At 33.3% G+C, this 19,798-nt stretch overlaps 1 long non-coding RNA gene across 1 annotated transcript in view; it reads right to left on the bottom strand.

Annotated features, from left to right (window-relative positions):
• Window positions 1-6,475: 6,475 nt before the first annotated feature.
• Window positions 6,476-19,798, bottom strand: part of LOC112126680 — a 102,882-nt gene continuing 89,559 nt past the window's right edge. Inside the window, exon 4 of the long non-coding RNA XR_002910137.1 lies at window positions 6,476-6,577. This is a non-coding gene — a long non-coding RNA (uncharacterized LOC112126680). The remainder of the gene's footprint in view (window positions 6,578-19,798) is intronic.

The following is a 19,798-nucleotide window of genomic DNA, read 5'->3' as shown; positions in this document are numbered from 1 at the left end:
GATGTTTGTATTTCATACCTCTTAGGCTCATACTGTAATATGGTGCCAACATTGACGTTTCGCTCTGCTGTATTTTCGGTGAAATCTATAGTAAATTCCATGATTTGTAAATGCCATAGATAATTTCTAATGGTCGTTATTTTTATACCTATTCTGCATTTTATGATAGGTATAAATTTCTTCGTATACCTTCAAATGATCCCTCATAAGCAGCTTCCTTGATTAATGCATGTGCCAGCTCATTTCCTAAATGTGCCTTTATTCATTTTATTTATATTTTCTTGATACCTGAAGAGTGTTTTAAATCGTGTCTAATCTTTTCTATCAGCGAAGAATAGTTAGGATAATTTTTAATTCTTGAAATTTTTATTTCGCTTGGTTGTTCCTACACTATGACCCCTAACGAATTTTCTTGATATAAATAACCCTTCGGTTGTGTATACTGCCATTGAACACCCGACGTTGTTTTCCTTTTAACTCCGTCAGTATAAACTTGTAAGTAGGATTTTCGACGTGTTGATCGTTTCATTTTGAACGTCAGTCGCGTGTGGACAGGATATCACAGGTTAGGGAATACGGACGACGTTAGGAGGGCCTTATGCATCCGTCGTGTTTGGCTTTTTTACAACGTCGTAAACTTCCGCAATCTTATTTAATTTATATCTGTTGGTTTTAAACCTGACAGAAACTTTATTGTTCGGTTTTCGGACAAAACATTCAACATAATTATGTAGTTGTGTAAAAATCATACTTTGCAGTTTAGTTATATTATTTATTCTTTCTATTGGGTTGTCCGGAAAATAATGCAGGATTTTGGTATTAAACAAAAAAAAAGAAACTAGTTACTTTAAAGCAATGTTCTTTAATCAAAATAATTTCCTCCCAACGTGTTGGTAACTTATTAATTCCGTCTGAGTAGAATTCAGAATTTTTAGAATTGATAAAGTCAATAAATGCATTTTCCAGTTCCGTTTGATTTTTGAATATTATGTGTTGTAAGTAGTGGTCCAGGTGTCTAAAAAAATGGTAGTTAGTAGGCGAGAGGTCCGGAGAGTAGGGTGGGTGAGGCAAAGTTTCATAGCCAAGCTCCAATAATTTTTGTGACGTTACACGTGACACATGTGGTCGAGCGTTGTCATGCAACAAAATGGGCCCTTTCCGATTGACCAAAGAGGGCTTCATTACTGCCAATTTCTGATGCATGGTATTAATTTGGTTACAGTATGATTCAGCATTGATGGTTTCGCCAGGATTTAAGAAGCTGTAGTGTATTAAACCAAATGAAGCCCACCATACCGTAACCATTACCTTTTTTTGATGAGTTGGGGGCTTTGGAAAATGTATTGGAGCTTCTCCTTTGTCGAGCCACTGTCCAGAACGTCTAGTGTTATCGTAGAGAATCCACTTTTCGTCACATGTAACAATTCTGGCCAGAAATGGGTCATTTTTGTTTCGACAAAGAAGTGATGCACAAACATCAAAGCGCTGATTTTTTTGGCGATCGTTTAATGAGTGTGGAACCCAATTTTCGAGTTTTTTCACTTTTCCAATCGCCTTGAGGTGGTCAGCGACGGTCGTTTTACTGACTTTGAGTTGCTCTGCAAGTTCTCGAACAGTTGTTTTGGGGTTTTCTTCCACCACTGATCGCAGAACATCATCATTAAGAGAGGAAGGCCTTCCACGACCTTCTTCATCTTCAAGGCTGAAATCTCCCTCCCGAAATTTTTTAAACCACCTTTGCACAGTGCACTCATTAACACAACCCTCGCCCCAGACTTGGTTAATGTTTCTAGCCGTTTGGGCTCCGCTTCGGCCGAGTTTAAACTCGTAAAAGAAAATCGTACGAAATTCTCGCTTTGACATTATAAGGATGACTGAATTATTTCCAAGTAGCGGAATGCTACAGAGGTAAACAAACAATATCATTTGGAAGAGGATTAATAAGTGTTGACATTCATACAAATGAGTAATCCTGTAAACGTAAACAGAATATTTTATATAGATTTTTTTTAATGAAAACTTAAAATCCTGCATTATTTTCCGGACAACCCAATATATTGTTTAGTTTAAGTGAATGTGTTAAGTTACGAAAGGATCAAAGGTGTAATGGCAATAAAGAATAATAATTGTAAGATTTTAAAAGAATCTGAAAATAAATTTCTGCAAGATTATGGCACACAAATGTCGATACGCCCTATAAATCCAAAATACGAATTATATTTACTAAACATGCACCTTCTGATATTTTTTAGACAAAAAACAACTTTATAAACGTACAAAATAGAAAATAAGAGGGAAAATAAAAAATTAAATTTTAATTACAAGCATTTTTATTATACGTGAGACTAATTATTATCAAACACTTTGCAGATTGTAATTGTATTTTCTTACCTATAATTTTCCTTACGTTTTATTGATAGGAAAGACATGTACAGTTGTTCGAAATTAGTACTCGTCAATTTGGTGATATATCGTTCAACTTTATTAGCCACACATGAAAAAAAAATGAGAACGATTCCAAACTGGCAGGGGGCATCACAAACGACTTGTACGTCCTTTGGATCAATCGATATAATGCTGATGATGAAATAGATGGTCGCAACACGCTCTTGATGAGGGGCTGACGACACAGTGATGAATCCGAGTCATCAGTTAACCATGGCGTCGTTCGGTGTTAAGTGTCGGCTCTGTTTGTCCACGGTCGGCCGATTTCGGTATCGCTTTTCGACTTCCAAGCACAGGGGATCCTCTCTCACGTCTCCGTTTCTTTCACGGGCTTCTGCCGATCACCTTGTGGCTCTCCGCAAACGACACCTGATACACTTTGCAAACGTCCGTTTTCCACTTACGTTTACGACAAATTGACGGTTAATTGCGTTTTAACAAACAATTGTCAAATTTTGGGTCTGTAAAGGTTTTTCTTGTCAAAAAGACCCATTTTTTCGCTTGCAGAGATAGTGGTACGCAACTACTTCATTGACAGCCTAGCAAAACTGAACATTTCACTTCTTTCAACCACATTTGGACCATTGGACCGATTATCATTTTCTCATAAATGAAAATTCTGCCCTTAATTTGTCTCATTGTTTTATCAATAAATATTTGTTTGTTATGTTGTAAATTGGGAATATCAATTAGAGGTAACACAGTTAATGCTTAATCCAAAACAAGGATAAAGCATTTTTCAACGTCAATTTCCATTTTTCAGTCTCATTTGAATTCTGAAGAATAAACTGTTTCGTTTTCAGCTTTGTGTTCTTAATTTCAATTTTTGAACTTAAAATTGACACTGAGGATTCAGTATCAAATGTCGTTGCTTTTATTTTTAGAAGTACTCTCCTTTAACAATACAACATATACTTTCTACATTTAAGTCCTTGCTTTGTAAAACCCAACAAAATTTGAAATGTTTATAAAGAGAATATTTTTCTTAGTAGTATCCAAGCACTATCATTAAAGTGTCTTTTAAACGCTTTCTGTAATTTATTCAATACACTTCCACAAGTATATTGAAAATGTATAACTTACAATCATGTACATTTTCTCAAAGTATATTAACTTTTTCAATTTTGCACAGCTCCATTGCATTTGTCACGTCGTTAAACCAACCAGTGTTAAAACGGATATTTTCACATGCAACCAGCTTTGGATATCATGATGAATCCAAAGACAGCATCCTGACGACTTAGTCTTAGCTTAATTTGATCGCAAAAAAATGTGAACAGTTTCTCTATTGGTCTCCAAATGTAAGAATGCTGTCGGAGACCAAGGAGGATTTCTTAAGAGCTTCTTCAAGAAAAACCTTAGTACTTCTTCATCTTTATGGTGGTACCCCATATCAGCGTAGCATAAAAATGCTCAGATTGTGTATTTAAAAACGTTTATTTTTGCTTCGAAATTGATGTTCTTATTTTCGAAAATAGGAGCCCATATGGCATTAATACCTCGCTTATCCGCTGCATTTCTGTTTGAAAAATGTTTACTTAAGGAAGCGGTATGGTGACGCCTCGATACTTGTATTCGTTAACTATTTCAACATGTAATGGCCATTAAAATTCCATTTTTCAACTCTTTTACCGCCATTTTGAAAGATGATTATTTTCGATTCATCTAGGTTAAATGACAAGTTTCATAGCTTAACATAGTTCTCGATCGCACAAACGATTCATAGGCAGTTTAAAAATGACCAGAAACAGGATCTTCACTGAAGATTCTTCACATCTCAAGAGGACATCTCCCAATTGCATATTTATTTTAGGTTTTACTTTATACAATCGTAATTTTGCTAATCATTTTGAATTTAACTAAAAATTGTGGTTTGTAGCATCATTTTTTTACCAAAATCTGATATGATTGAAAGATAATTACTTAAGTAAAGCATTGAATTTATCAATTTTTTTTAACCAAAATCTTGCAAATATTTTTTTGATTACCATATATTCATACAACAAGCGATACTTACTTTTGTTATGCGATAAACTTTAACTCAATTTATTTAGAACACCGTATTGTATTCAATTAACATACTCACGTGTTTATGAATTATTTCTTGCTGAAAGGACGAGCGTTTTGGTTAATTTCTTACTCGCAGATTAAGTCCAACAGCCAGGCAGGTCATGTTCTTTGGCCCACAAGCAGATATTTGTTTTTGGGTGTCGGCCCACGTGGGGCAAAAACAAGGCTGGACCCGTGTAGGTGGGCGTTGCTATCTATTATCTAACTCCCAACTAATAGACATGTTTGCAAATAGCCCACACCGATGCATATATCAAGGGGTGGGTTGTCCCTTGTCACACCCCTTTTGTTTTTTACCGCACCCCTTGTATTCACGACACCCCGACAGGCTGTGTTCTGGCAACGCACAACATCCCGGCTAATGGCGTCTGTCGGCAGGGTGTCAAGTTTTTTGTGTCTTACACTAGGAAAGACAGAGAACTCAGAACTGTTTCTTTGGGTTTTTGTCCGTTTGGGAAAAATTGGGCAATTATCTTGGACGATAAAGTTTCCAAATAGATCATGTAGAAATATTTTTTGTTAAAACGATTGGTTGCTCAAATTAATGGCCTGCCTGTTCTCGCATTTTTAGAATCAGCCAAAAGGTTTCATGCAGTTTTCAAAAAATCTAAACTGTTTACGAGTCGTTCTTGAGAAATATTAATGAAAGTCTATAAAATTGTTTCATACAAAATTATTAAAAATATGGCAATTTAAAAAAAAATTATACATGCATCAATAAAAAAAAAAGATAATTACATAAGTAAAGCGTTGAATTTATCAATTTAATTTTTTAATGAGTTGGTAAAGCAAACACTTGTGTGTTATTGTCGATACAAAAATTTGTTTTAATACATTTTTTTCTGTTATAACTTGCCATATCTGAATTTCTCTATCACTTGTTAAAATAGTTGGCTCATTTAATTTGTTTAAATTAATTAATTTTTTTTGGTGTCTCTGTGATCTTACGATTTTAGAATCCATCTTAACCATTTCACACTCAGGTATAAATGTGAAAAAGTCATCTTAGCGAATTACCTTTTCTACGGATTTTGGTTTATATAAGAAAACTGGCTTATTTACCCCATAGATTTTAATTCTGTATGATAGGCATTAATTCATATCCGTTTAAAACGAGGTTAAAGAAACCGATTACTTTTATTTTGTATTTATTCATATTCATGGTCTGACTTAATTTGTAACTTAATTTCATACCGTAATATTCTTTTGTTTTCTCAAATCAGTTGAGAAGGGGCGTCGAGAGGGTGTAGACCAAGCTAGGGTTAAGTAGGATTCGCAAACAAGTGATTTGTACTTTACGTGCCATGGACGACCCTTATACCTTTTTCTACCCTTGGTTAATGCCCGGGAGACCGGAATGGGGCAGAATGAAAGAAAAAAAAGTCTCTGAGGTGCTTTTTTTTTATCATTGCCTTTATCTTTCATGTCCCCGTGCTTTATGAGAGACCCTTTTTCATGCCCGGGACTCAGATTAATTGTTATTACCCCGTGTATAATTTTTATTCCCTCCGTAAAACAAAAACGGCTTTAAACTTTTAACTACCGCCTCATTTATGTTTCCCAAAATTACATTTAATCAGCCGTTAAAATTCAACTTAACTATGTTTTAATAATACATTAAGATCTCAAACACAAGCATTAGACGTTCACTAGACTTGAATTGACGTTAAATCTTAGATGCTAAAGTTATATCTTTAAAAAATATATTATATGTGTAAATTTTAATAGCACACTAAAGCTCATTCCAAATACATCAGCTTTAAGACAAGGGCATTATTTATGTTTACAATTAATTAATAGATAAAAAAATAAATAATCGATTATTTTGTTCATACTTTAAAGTCATTTTCATAATTCGTCGTATCTAAAAATAACACTTTATATATAAGATAGATTATTTCTTAGGAAAAATTAAGAGTCATAAAAAATACTGCAAAATACGATATATATTTGTATTTTAATATATTTTTCTTATCTAAATTCATAACTTCACAATCGACGAAAAGGAAACGAACGCTGAAGTTTTTCCAGCCAAGCCCTTATTTTTCTTTTGGGACGAAATCTGAAACAAAAAAATACGGATGAAGAAAAATATTTAAAAAGTCAAGAATTGACGAATATGTTAAGAGATACAAATCTTCTTGACCAAAATTTTTGTACTTGTTATTTTTCGTAAAATAAAAAATAATTAAATAAAGTTATGACTTATAAGTTATGAATGTTAATTATAGAATAAGCGTCAACATTGATTTACTTTATTATGAAAAAAATAAACACATAAAAAGTCAAACAACTAGGACTATGTTAAATATTTACAAAAAATCTGGCAGTTCATACATAATATGTCATTAATGATTATGGTTTTGGTTTGTTTTTCATATGGTAAACACCAACCCAACTAAATGTGAACAATTGTGTACATAGAGTGATTTAAAATAAAATAAAAATTGTTTAAATTAAGTAAAATATATCATGATCAGAAACTACCCTCTCACTCATAAACTCTTCAGGTTTCTCAATAAAGACGTGAAGAGAAAAGATTTGTTGTTTGGAAAACGGAATAATATAATTTAAAACAGCCATCTCACTGGCTATTTCCACCTTCCTCCCAAAAACTGCATTTTGAAAATGTACGAAACTTTTCGGCTATAAAAGAATAATCTGAGGGTCCGATGTTCGGCAAACGCGGATGAGGTAGCACATCCAAGTCCAAGTTTCACAATTTTTGCAGCGTCATCGATGATATGTGAGACCTTGCTTTATCACAGAGGTCTTGCAATTCCATTTGTATTCTCCATTCACAAATCACAAGTGCAAGCTGCTTTTTCTTGATAGCTGCATTAAGTAGTTCACATTCATTCTATTTCGTTTTCATTAAGCGGTTTATAAGTAAAGGATTACTATTTAAATCTCATTAATGAGTACTGAATATACATAGCATCTTTGGGTCAAGACTACTTTCATTGATATTTTTTGTTCATCGCGTATCTTGATGTGATCTTGATTTAATTCCTAATGTTATAATTGTATTAAAAAATCGGGGTTACAGCCAATTGGAAAGAAAGCAAAAGCTGTCGAGAAATTTAACCGTTTCATAAAAAACTTTGAAACTATTTTTATTGATTTAAAAGATTAAAAAATATGAATATCTACTGAAATCGATTGATATATTATAATCATCTTGATATTTTTTAGAAATTTATTTATAGTTATTTGTTTTGCTCAAGCAAGACTTAAATGATACAATTTCCTAGAGTTGTTGAATTGCACCAATGAACCAATAGATTTTCCCCCTGAGGAAAGGTCACTTGGACTAATAATAAAAAAAGTTAATTAATAGCCTCTAAACATGCTTACGCGTATAAAAGAGGTATTAAGTTAGGTACCAGTAGCGTTGTGCGGCGAGAGTCTGCCCACTTCTGCATTCACATGCCAATAAGCACACCAGCCCTCCACCCAATTAACGATTATGGTTATGGTCCTGGTATAATGTCCCAGCTGATTTAACGTCCTCCTCGCAACGGACCATCTCTCATTTTAATGTCTCCTCGGCTTCTCCAACCGCGGAGGCAGAGGTGAGCATATCCCTCAAGTTATGCCCGGGTATAACTCAAAACCCGCTCCTTCTACTTCCACGGCCGGGCCCTTCTCAACAAATCTTCCCCCTTTCTCTTGTTTACCAATGTTCCATTTTGCCGTTATTGGCCGAGTCTGCGTCGTTTGTCAATACCTCCCCTTTTAAGACCGGTATTTCTAAAATAGGTAACAGGCTGGTTACCCTCTGTAAAAGGCGATGGAAAGTTACGTGTTGTAAAGAGACTTTAATGTATAAAACACCATAATGAAAAAACAAAAAAAATATAATCCTTGGAAAATAAAAAAGAACTTTGCACTCATAAGGTAAATATGTGTCAAACTGATATTTTCCTTGACTTTTGAATACTTCATTATATATTAATGGCTAATATCATCTAATTTATTTACACCTAAGGTTCAAAAGTAGTAGATACGTGGTATGATACTCTCTGAAAGTGATGACGAGATGAAGACGACTTTCTTCTAATTATTATTATTATTATTTCCCCCGGTCAGATAGTTTCTAGGGTCATTGCCGGCTCCTCACGTTTTGTCTATCTGCTTTCTCTTTATTACCTCTATATTTATTATTTTATCCTTCTACACATCATTGAAACGCCAAGTCAATTGAAAAACACATTCATACCATTAAAACAATTACCTAGTCGAAGTTTGGCGGATTCGAGAGTTTTCGGTATACTACTGCTGAAACCCTACCCACAAAACTATTCTTCTTTCATTGACATCAATAAATACATTTACAGAGATTAAAAATCACACATTCTCTATCCTAAGTTAACCGAATTAGTTCGACAGTTCTGTAGATAATCTCCATATTCCACACAGACCGTGTCCATATACACTTAACCACTCACGCAAATAAATAATTCAGACAATTGGGTGGTCATAAGGGTTTTGTTAATTCGCTAGTAACTAACCCCTATCACAAAGCAAATATAAATAAATACGGCTTTTTATTTCCTTTGGTACATAATAATTTTTTTATAATGTAATAATATATGGATGTAACGATACAATAATTAAAATCAACTTCTTATTTTTCTTTTTTTTCTTGAAAGAAATTCTTCTTCTTATGCTTTATCTTTTTTACTTTCTTCGTAACACAATCGCAGTTCTCCCTATTTACCAGCGTTCCTCTTGTATGGGAGACGTTGAAGTGTCATGTCTGATCTGGAAGGTTTTTATTTCCAAAATTTCACTCAAATTTTTGAATTATTTTAATGCATCGATGGAAAGCTCCACCGGGCGCAAAATTTTCATAAAGTTTTATCAATATGTAAATAAAACCATAATTTTTGACGTTTTAATCACTTTTACGATCACTAACGTAGTCCCCAAGTATTAAAACAAATGGAATAAATTATACTACTTTAGTGTGTTTGTGTACTCGTGAATCTCGTTATGACATCACAAACACAATCGTTCACGCTAATAAATACTTATTCGGAGATCGTAAGATGCGGTCTGGTGTGACGTAGGTTTTAGAACATTTTCTTTATCCTCTCGTGCCATTAACTTTTTTTCATCTCAACTAAAAACCTTAATTAATTGTCATGAATTAATTGGTCAAGCGGACCACGAAAGTAGTGAATTAATTTTCTTTATTGTGTAAACGTTTCGATCTTTACTGAGATCATCTTTAGGTCCTGGAATGACACATTGAATAACACAATTAGGCAGAAAAAAACCACTTTCAGAGAGTACAGATACTTTGATTGAATATAAAATTTGCTAGCATTGTATAAATTCACTTTTTTTCTCACATCCTACATGTATTCGTAAAATTTAAACAATGTTTATAAATTCCAGTCCCTGAAGATGATCTCAATAAAGATCGAAACGTTGGCACGATAAAGAAAATGTATTTATAAAACCGACGCCACACCAGACCCCATCACACGTTCTCCGAATAATAATTAACTAACGGTCACTAAACACCACACTCACGCTAATAAATACATTCATTCTAGCGAATTTACAATATAAATACTTACTCATGATTATACTTCGTATTTCTCAAATATTTTAAATCAAGTAATATTGCATTAGGTTAATATATTTTACGGATTTATAAATAAATTAGGGCGTAATGATCTTATGAATTTTAAGAAATGTAAATGATACGAAACTGAAATCTCACTTCCAGAATTATCAATCATCATAAATCGATAGTTTTGAAAATAAATATTTATAAATTGCTATGATTTTTACCTTTTTTGTGTATTTTCGTGGTTTGGGTAGAACGTAAAGCTTTCTTGTATTGCATTTTTATAACAACACAAATTTGAAATATTTGTCTGTATACAACTAACATTGTTGTGATCTCTTGCTCAACAACCAATCAACTAAAACGATTCGGCTCGTGCAGTACGAATAATTAACATTAAAAAGGAGTTAAGGCAGCTAAGGTCAGTGCTTTGAAGTTTTGACTTAATTCCTTTGCCTTGACCTACTGTCACCGAATACTTGAATTACACCGCTGTTTAGTTAATCAATTACATAATTTAGAAGGGGAGAAAATGTATTTGTAAAAAAAAACATCGTTGACATGAAAAACTTATTTCAATTTAAGTGATTTTGACATGGACGATGGCTGAAATAAAAAATTATCCTACAATATAAATGATCGCATATTTATCATCCATGAGTACACTGTTTTTGTTTCACATAGACATGCAATAATAACTTTTTGTTTTTTTAAATTTCAGCGTCGTTTACTGTCCTAAAGCGATTAGGGTTATTGCACTTGCTCTTGTAAAGCGCAGGCCATCAACGATTTGCATGCAAATTTTACATTTTAACTTCTGGTTTCCTTAACACATTTTGCAGGTGATGTGGAGCCATTTCGCTCGACCGGTTTTTACTATTAAATTTTCCTGCGTGTTCCACCGGCGCCTTACTTACTTTATTTGGTGGGTTCGTCTCGGCTCGGGGCAGGAGCCATGCCGGATTGGAGATTTAAAATTAACGCGTGGATAGGATGTAGGAGGAATGCCGATTATTATTGTTATTTTTCATTGAACCGAATGAAATTGATAAATTTAATGGTTTAAACTCGTAAAGCATGCTTTATATATTACATAAAGAAATATTTTTGACCAAATAGCAATTGGGTTTGCAGGAAAAGAATTAGATCGCTTTATGATTTTTCGCATTAAATATTTAAAAGAACATTAGGTGGAATTAAACGACTATAAAATTCTCGAAATTATTATATTCAATTAATCTATAATTATCTATGAATTTCAATATTGGCGATGTAATAGAAACAATTTTTAAACAATATTATTTCATAGCGTTATTCATAATTCATTTCATTTCAACCAAAACCTAACATAAAAAGATTAATTACTCGAAAGAAGTAATTTGGTTAAATAGACCACTAAATATAACGGTTAACGATTTAATGAATAAAACGAAGTATAAATTCACTAACTGCTCCCCGTGCCTAATTCATATGTAGCCCAGAATCGAATTCTGATTACACGACATTTGAAAAATGGCAACAAGGAGGGAAAATTCAAAAGGTTGTAAGTTGAGATATAAAGTTGGTGTCTGAGTGGTCGAAGTCACGATAGCTCACAAGTAGTTAGAGCAGCGGCGTATTTAACCGGAGGTCGTGGGTTCGATTCCCGCTCATGGCACTGACTTTTTTATTTCAACTAAAACCTTACATAAAAAGATTAATTAATTGAAAGAAGTAATTTGTTAAATAGACCACTAAATATAATGGAGTTATTTATAATCTTAGTCCAGGGGCAGGCAAACTTTTTAGAAAAGAAATTATTCAGAAATCGTGAGATGCGGTCTGGTGTGATGTAGGTTTCAGAAAAACATTTTCTTTATCGTGCCAACGTTTCTATCTTTTTTGAGATCATCTTCAGGGCTCAAAGTGTTTGTCTTATGTGTAATTGTGCCATTCTTGCGTGTCGTGTTGAGAGTGCCCAGGGGGTAATATTTGGTTGAACCTTCTTTTGTTGGAACACTCAACTAAATATTCTGTGTATCGAATAAACTAATTTATTCGTACACCCAAAATATATTAAATTTAATGCCATCTAAGAAAATGATATTATTCCTTAACGTTCTTTGCAACGTCCAACGCGTTACACACTACCATTCCTATTAGATTGATTTTTTACTTTTTCCATGCAGATACAGTATTAAACCAAGGCCCTGATTGAAAACATGCAATAATAAAAAATTGTATAAAACAATGATTTATAAAAAAATATCTACATTTACCATAAGTAAACTTATATAGTGTTATATTTTAAAGTTTAGTAGAACGATTACTAGATTTATATAATTTGGCGTGTTTATGAGGAGGAGTTATGATTTTATTCATGACCCCTTATCATTAGCAGTGTTTTTTACGTTGCCCAAAAAATAACAAATCGTTCATACCTATCTATTAAATTGGGCCCTATCAAATTATTTTTGTCAACATAAACCCTTTCTCTCACTCCCACTCTCTCTCTCTCTCTCTCTCTCTCTCTCTCTCTCTCTCTCTCTCTCACACACACACACACACACACACACACACACACACACACACACACACACACATTCTTTCCATCTTTTTTTTCTTTTCATCATTCATTTTTTAAATGGCTATTTAAATATAATAACTTTGTCTCATTCCCTTTTTGCTTCTACTAGTGGTGATCTCGTTCATAGGGATCAAATCTTTTATGTTAAATTAACTGATAATGTATCTTTTTTCTCTTTTCCTCATTCATTTTTAACTCTCTCTTCTCTCTCGCTCTCTGTCTCACTTTTTCTCTTTAAGTTCTTCTTTCCCTTCGTCTCGATTTTGAACATAGAGATTTACGCGCTCATGGTAGATGACCACAGCCTTTATTCATTTATTAATTATCTCTCTCTCTCTCTATCTCTATCCTTCCTATCTACGGTTTATATATTTATCTCTCTTCCTCTATCCCTCCCTTCCTCTCACTCACTCTCTCTCTCTCTCTATCTATCTATCTACTCTTTATCTATTTATCTCTCTTTCTCTATTTATCTTTCTCCCTCTCAATCTACCTATCTATCTATCGCTATCTATCTATTTATCTACTAATTATCTATGTATCTCTCTTTCTGTATTCCTCTGTCTGTCTGTCTATCTCTCTCTCTCCCTCTCTCTCACTCTCTCTCTCCCCCTCTCTCTCTCTCCCTCTCTCTCACACTCTCTCTCTCTCAGTCTATCTATCTATCTACCAATCTATCTATCTATTTACTTTTTATCTATTTCTCTCTCTCTCTCTCTCTCTCTCTCTCTCTCTTTCTCTCTCTCTCTACCTATCTACTCTTTATCTATTTATGTATATATCTATCCATCTATCCATCTACCATTCTATCTATCTATTTACTCATTATCTATTTATATCTCTCTCTCTCTCTTTCTACCTATCTACTCTTTATCTATTTATCTCTCTTTCTTTATCCCACTCTTTATCTATCTATCTATCTCTATCTATATATCTGTCTATTTACTGTTTATTTATTTATCTCTCTTCTCTATCCGTCCCTCTCTTACTTTCTCTCTCTCTCTCTCTCTCTCTCTCTCTCTCTTTCACTCTATCCATCTCTCTCTCTCTCTCTCTCTCTCCATCCATCTACACTTTACTTATCTATCTCTCTTTCTCTCTCCCCCACTTTCTTTCTCACTCCTCCTCTATCTCTTGCTCGTGTCATAAGAGGATGTTAAAACCTTGTTCAATCATTAACTGATCATTAACTCAATTTATTATCTATCAGCTCTCCAATAGTACATGTAGACATTTTTTATCTAATTTTGAAATGCATAGTTCTTGTTTAGGTACATTAAATTTTAGGGGGTTAAATAATTTCTATATTTAGTTAGTTAATGGTTTAATGTTTTATATTTTTAAATTTATCTAACAATTGTTAGAATTACCTTTAAAGAAGTCTAAATGATTTGAGGTAAAATATTTTCTAATTCAATTTGTTATCAGCTCATAACGGTTAGTTACGTGTAGTTTGATCTATTTCCCTCCCAGCAATCACTGGTACAAATTGTTACAGGTCCAAATGGTTATTATAGCAAGGCGTTGATAAGGTGTGTACGATTATGCCGGAGGAATGGGCCGACTCCTTCGGGGAAAAAGTCCGTAATGGGCAATATAACACTCACAATATTGACTATGCTCGGAAACACCCTAAGTGGACAGTTATATTGAGGGGACGTCAGTCAAACAACTCACAACACTATAAATCAGCGCGCTTTCGAACTCTTATTTTTGACGTCACCTACCCGGGCCTAGTTTATAGTCAAATTTATGTTATCTCGTTTAACTTCTCCTCTAAGGATTTCGTGGCCCCTTCCATTACAATATGTAAATATGTATTCAGTGATGCTATTTCAAGACAAATACAAACGAAGTGAGAGGGTATTAAAAAAATAGTTTTTAAAAAATTAAGAAAATCAAACTTAAAGCCATATATTTTGATAGAAATTTCATCCAATTGTATAACCAACTTGAATCTTCCAAAACGTTGTGAAATCCAAAAAAACAAACATACCACAGCAAAGGAAAAAACCTAATAGCGTCTGACAGACAAGACATTTGAGAAAGGGCGCACTAAACAATAGTGTTCTTTATATCTAATAATCTCATAAAAAGACCAAATGTATGAAATTTGATTAAATTGTACTGCACAACAACAAATAATCCTCGAACCAATTTAAGATGATGAAATGCAAAACAGTGTCAGACAAACAATATTGTTCTTTTAGACAATTAAGAATCTAGAAAAAATTCTATAATTTTTTAAAATGTAACTTGGTAAAATTATTGTACAAACCTGATCTACTTTCTTAATCTGTAGTGTAAAACCGCAAAAAATAACACACAAACTCATGACAAGATCCGGATAGCGTCACAACGACCAAGCAAGCGAGAATAAGCCGACCTAGATAGGAGAAAGCTTGCAAAAAAGTTCGTTTTTCCATAAATTTTTAATAAATTAATCATTAAGAACCACAAGATGACATTTCAATGCTTTTTGTGACCTTTATTAGTTCGGGGTTTCAGTATAGACCATTTAAACAATGATTTATTACGAATCAAACTTCCGAGGCTTCAAATTTTGCACAAAAGCCGAGGTTCAGTTTTTCGGAATTTTGAATTAAAAAGATCCTTCTGGGTTATATTCCAAACATGAGGACCGCAGTGGCTGAGTGACTGGGTGTCCGACTCTTCTTTGCCACAGTATGATAATAATAAGAATAAGATAAGTACATATCACTTTTTAATTGAGAATAATATGAAAAAAGCCCACGGCCCCCAACGGAATTACTTGAAAATTATTTTTCTAACCTGCCTCATTATTGACCGCTCCTCACGAATTCAACAATTTTTAAAAATATTTTTTCAGTGACTCAAAAAAAACATTGGATTCTAAGGATTTCCAAACAGGATCATTTAAATAATAAATATAATGTGTAGTATTTAGTGACCGTTAATTAATGATTATTTAGAGATCGTGAGATGCGGTCTGGTGTGATGTAGGTTTCAGAAAAACATTTTCTTTATCGTGCCAACGTTTCGATCTTCATTGAGATCATCATCAACGCCTGGGATTTATAAAGATTGTTTAAATTATACAAACGGATTTATACAATGTTGTACTCAATTTAGAAATTTTAGGTTTATTCAAAATATTGTTCTCACTCAAAGTGTGTTTTCTGTGGACAAATACTTAAACCTAAATAAATAAATCAATCAAACCTAAAATTTCTTTGTTGTGTACATCATTGAATAAATTCATTTGTATAATTTTTTATGAAAGGTATTGGTCGAGATAAAAAAAGTCAATGTCATGAGGTTGAGATGGGAATTTAGTGTCCAAGCGGATCGAAGTCACGATAGCAAGTGGTAGAGCAGCGGCGTATTTAGCCGAAGATCGTGGGTTCGAATCCCACTCGTGACACTGACTTTTTTATCTCGACCAAGACCTTTCATAAATATTAATCAATGAAAAAATGTTAATTGGTCAATCGGATCACGAACTGTAATGGATTCATTTGTATATTTAAACAATTTTTATAAATCCCAGGCCCTGAAGATGATCTCAATAAAGATCGAAACGTTGGCACTATAAAGAAAATGTTTTTCTAAACGTACATCACACCAGGCCCCACGATCTCTAAGTAACAAAAATAATAATATAATCCCAAAATCAAAGATGTATCAATGATGCTAAAACACATCTTACAGACAATTTAGGGCAGTGAGAATATGATCACTAGTGGACAAAAAACTTTTTCGGATATTCTATATGTCGTTTGCCACTTCATCTTCTCCATTAATTTCTCGCTGTTCATCTTTCCGTTTTACTATTTATATTTGCTATAGGTTTTTAATGTTTTGGGTGCCAAAATGCACACTTTTGTATGAATAAAAGTTTTTCTCTTCCTCTTTTATAACTTAGAGAATATTATATATTTCTTATGTGGAGCCATGTCAAATTTCTCGAACCTTGATGATTTATATTTTGGAACAGCAAAATAATAGTTTTATTTTTGTAATTCTCTAGTATTTATTCTTTAAGAATTTAGTATTTATTCTTTATAGAAGAAGAAACATCTTCAATGGAAATATAGTTTTGTAAGAAATAGACTAAAATTCGGTTCGTGTTCAAATGTACATGTTCGTTCCTTTGCTACTTCTTCAAAAATGCCTTCTCGTTTCTTTCTGTTGTTTAAAAGGCTTTTTTTTAGTATATTAATAGTGAACCTTAAAAATCGTGAGTTTTTGCGGATATGCTTAAGTCGCTAGGCTCAAGTTGGTGTTGATCAACGATGCATCGCCAGGATTATATTTTAAAGCTTCCCCTTTGACGAGTTTAGGATTTTAGGGCTGAAGGCTTTTGCAAAATCACGTGTACGGGATTTGTGTGACAAAAGACAAGACGTGTGGGACGTTAAAGTGTTGAGGAGACATACGGAGACTTACTGTAATGATCCTTGCATCCTGTCCGTCTGAGCGACCACCTGCACGCTTCGACCCCGTTGGAAACACTCATTGACATCTCGCCGTTACTTTTACATTCAGGGAATATATGACCGGGTCAAAAGGGCCGCGTATTTATTTGCACAGGCCGCACACTGGAAGACGATTCCATTAATGTAATTATTAAACGTTCAAAAAGATACCTTTATGTTTAAAATCATTGGACTTCGTTTTACGACGGACTTACCACATCAAAGGGGCGACAAAGATAAAATCAATCCCGGGCTTTTTCATCCTATTGAAATGATTTAACTCCGTATCCTTTAAAATATTTATGATCCATCATATCTTGGAACATCGACCTGTAACTTTCTACGTTATCGCTTCATTTTGAAAACATTGTGATTTGAACAGCAACCAACAAATTCATCTAGTATATATAAATTTTTTTTCTGTCAATTAGAATGTGTGGGTTGGCAGACGTTTCTTACCTTGTCTAACTTAAATATTAAAACAACAGTTTAAAAAATGGCAAAAAGGAAGGAAAATTCGAAAAATGGGACTGAGATGGGAAATTAATGTCCGAGTAGATCGAAGTCACGATAGCTCAAGTGGTAGAGCAGCGGCATATATAGCCGACGGTCGTGGGTTCGAATCCCGCTCATGACACTGACTTTTTTATTTCAACCAAAGCCTTAATTAATTGAAAAGAATTCATTTGGTCAATCGGACCACGAAACCTAATATATTAAAAAAAGTCAATCAAAAATGCCTTGAAATATATTTTGTATTAACGATTCAGAATAAAACGTTTTTTCATGTCGAAGAGAAATATAATATTCCAATTAGTATCAAATACAAAATTTTTAATACTTAGTACTAGTGGTAATAGTGCTTATGTAGCCTAAGATTTATGAATCCTCCGCATCTCTAGTTGGAGAAGTTATGTACTTGGGCAACTTAGAAGTTGTGTACTTGGTCTAATTATTAAAATATTTCCTGTCTTTCTGTACAATAGTCCAAAATATGTTTCATACCTTGAAACAAGAGCAGAACCATTGTACATTTTACACTATGCGGGTGCATTTTCAGTTTTCTCAAAACGTGCTGTCACAACCCGAAAACTGTTTATCTCGAATTTGGCACAAGTGAAATGATATTGTAATTTAAATATGCAGGTAAGTGGTGATAATAAATTTTGATGTATAAATAGTCTTTGAAATTATGACTCGAGTTCTAAACTTGAATTTCAGAGTTGGAAGGGAAGAATCTGAATTTAAATTTTTATCGCTTATTTTCAATCAATACGAGAGACACCTTCCAATTTCTGGCACAATGACATATTTTCAGAGAATTTAGTAAACGTGTAACGTAGTAAAATGAATTTAATTGATCTGATTGTTACAGAAAACACCACTTACATGAACTTAAATTTTGTGATAAGAATCAACAAAAAAAGATAAGATATTATTTAAAAAAATATTAATACTTTTTAGAATAGTAAAAACCAGAAGCGCGAAAATGAATAAACATAATTTCTTTATAGTCTTTATATTTTAAAAAAAATGAAGCACGAAATGATAAAACTAATAGAAAATTGGGATAACAGCTAATTTCATTCATTACCGAAAATGAAAATATACTTCCAGCAATAGATTGTATTGTCATAATAGATTGAAAATTTAAAAATGAACTTTTCAGCAGTTAATTATAATTTTTTATTGCTCTATATATGCAAGAAATCTTCAATAAAATTCAAACGCTTCTGATCATCCTGATCCGCTTTTCTCGCTCTATTATTCAATCTTTGTTAGAAGTTTCTTTCATGGAGTAAACTCACTCTAGATGATGGATTTTGAATTTTACAGCGTACCAATATTTGTATTGGTTGAAATAATTATTGAGCAGAAAGAAACCCAGGTATGGGGCTGTGGCAAGAAAGGCCCTTTTATGTCTCTCCTGCCCACATCCACACATAAAGATTTTAATTTTTCTTCTTGTTATCTCAACGCAATTATCTCGAAATTGGCCCAACACGTCGTTTTTTATGTGTAATTAATATGTCACACGTTTAAATTATTGACTAATTTTGCTTCGAGCGGGAAACAATTTTTTCATTGCAGCCGCAAAGCCTCAATGAATGTACAAAAATAAACAATAATAATCAAAACACGTTAAACAATACAAACGGAAACTGCAAGGAAAACAAATAAATGCCAATTGAACAAAAGCAAGTCTAGACAAACATTAGCCTTAGATAAGAAGATGACCCCCATTCGTAGAGTAGATAAATCTGTTAAATATAAAAGTACTTATTTACACGCAAGTATTTTTAAAACGACGATTTTTTCTTCGTTATAATACGTAAAATGGTTTCGAAAAACATATCGGGCTACGTAGTACAGAGCAAGTGTCGTTGCCATTGCGAGCGCAATATTTTTTCGACATTCGAGCCGAGGTCGTACGGCAAAAACTGCCGCGACTAAATAAACTCTTAGCCAAATTCAGAAGTTGTCAATTTATTCAGTTTTGCGAGATTTATTCTTCTAAAAAATTCGTCTGTTAAATTTATGTTTCTTAACGAAGTTTTTCCCAAACATAGTTAACAAAAGATTATTCGTATCTCTAACAGATAAGCGGAATAAGAATTGCCTTGTTTCCCCGATAAAATAACATAAAACAGCAAAAGCTGGCTTATTTTTCCA

Source organism: Cimex lectularius, unplaced genomic scaffold (assembly GCF_000648675.2).
Source record: "Cimex lectularius strain Harlan isolate CLEC.00 unplaced genomic scaffold, Clec_2.1 scaffold54, whole genome shotgun sequence".
Lineage (NCBI taxonomy): Eukaryota > Metazoa > Arthropoda > Insecta > Hemiptera > Cimicidae > Cimex > Cimex lectularius.
The sequence above is the reverse complement of the archived record's forward strand: the minus strand, read 5'-3'. Positions and strand labels throughout refer to the sequence as shown.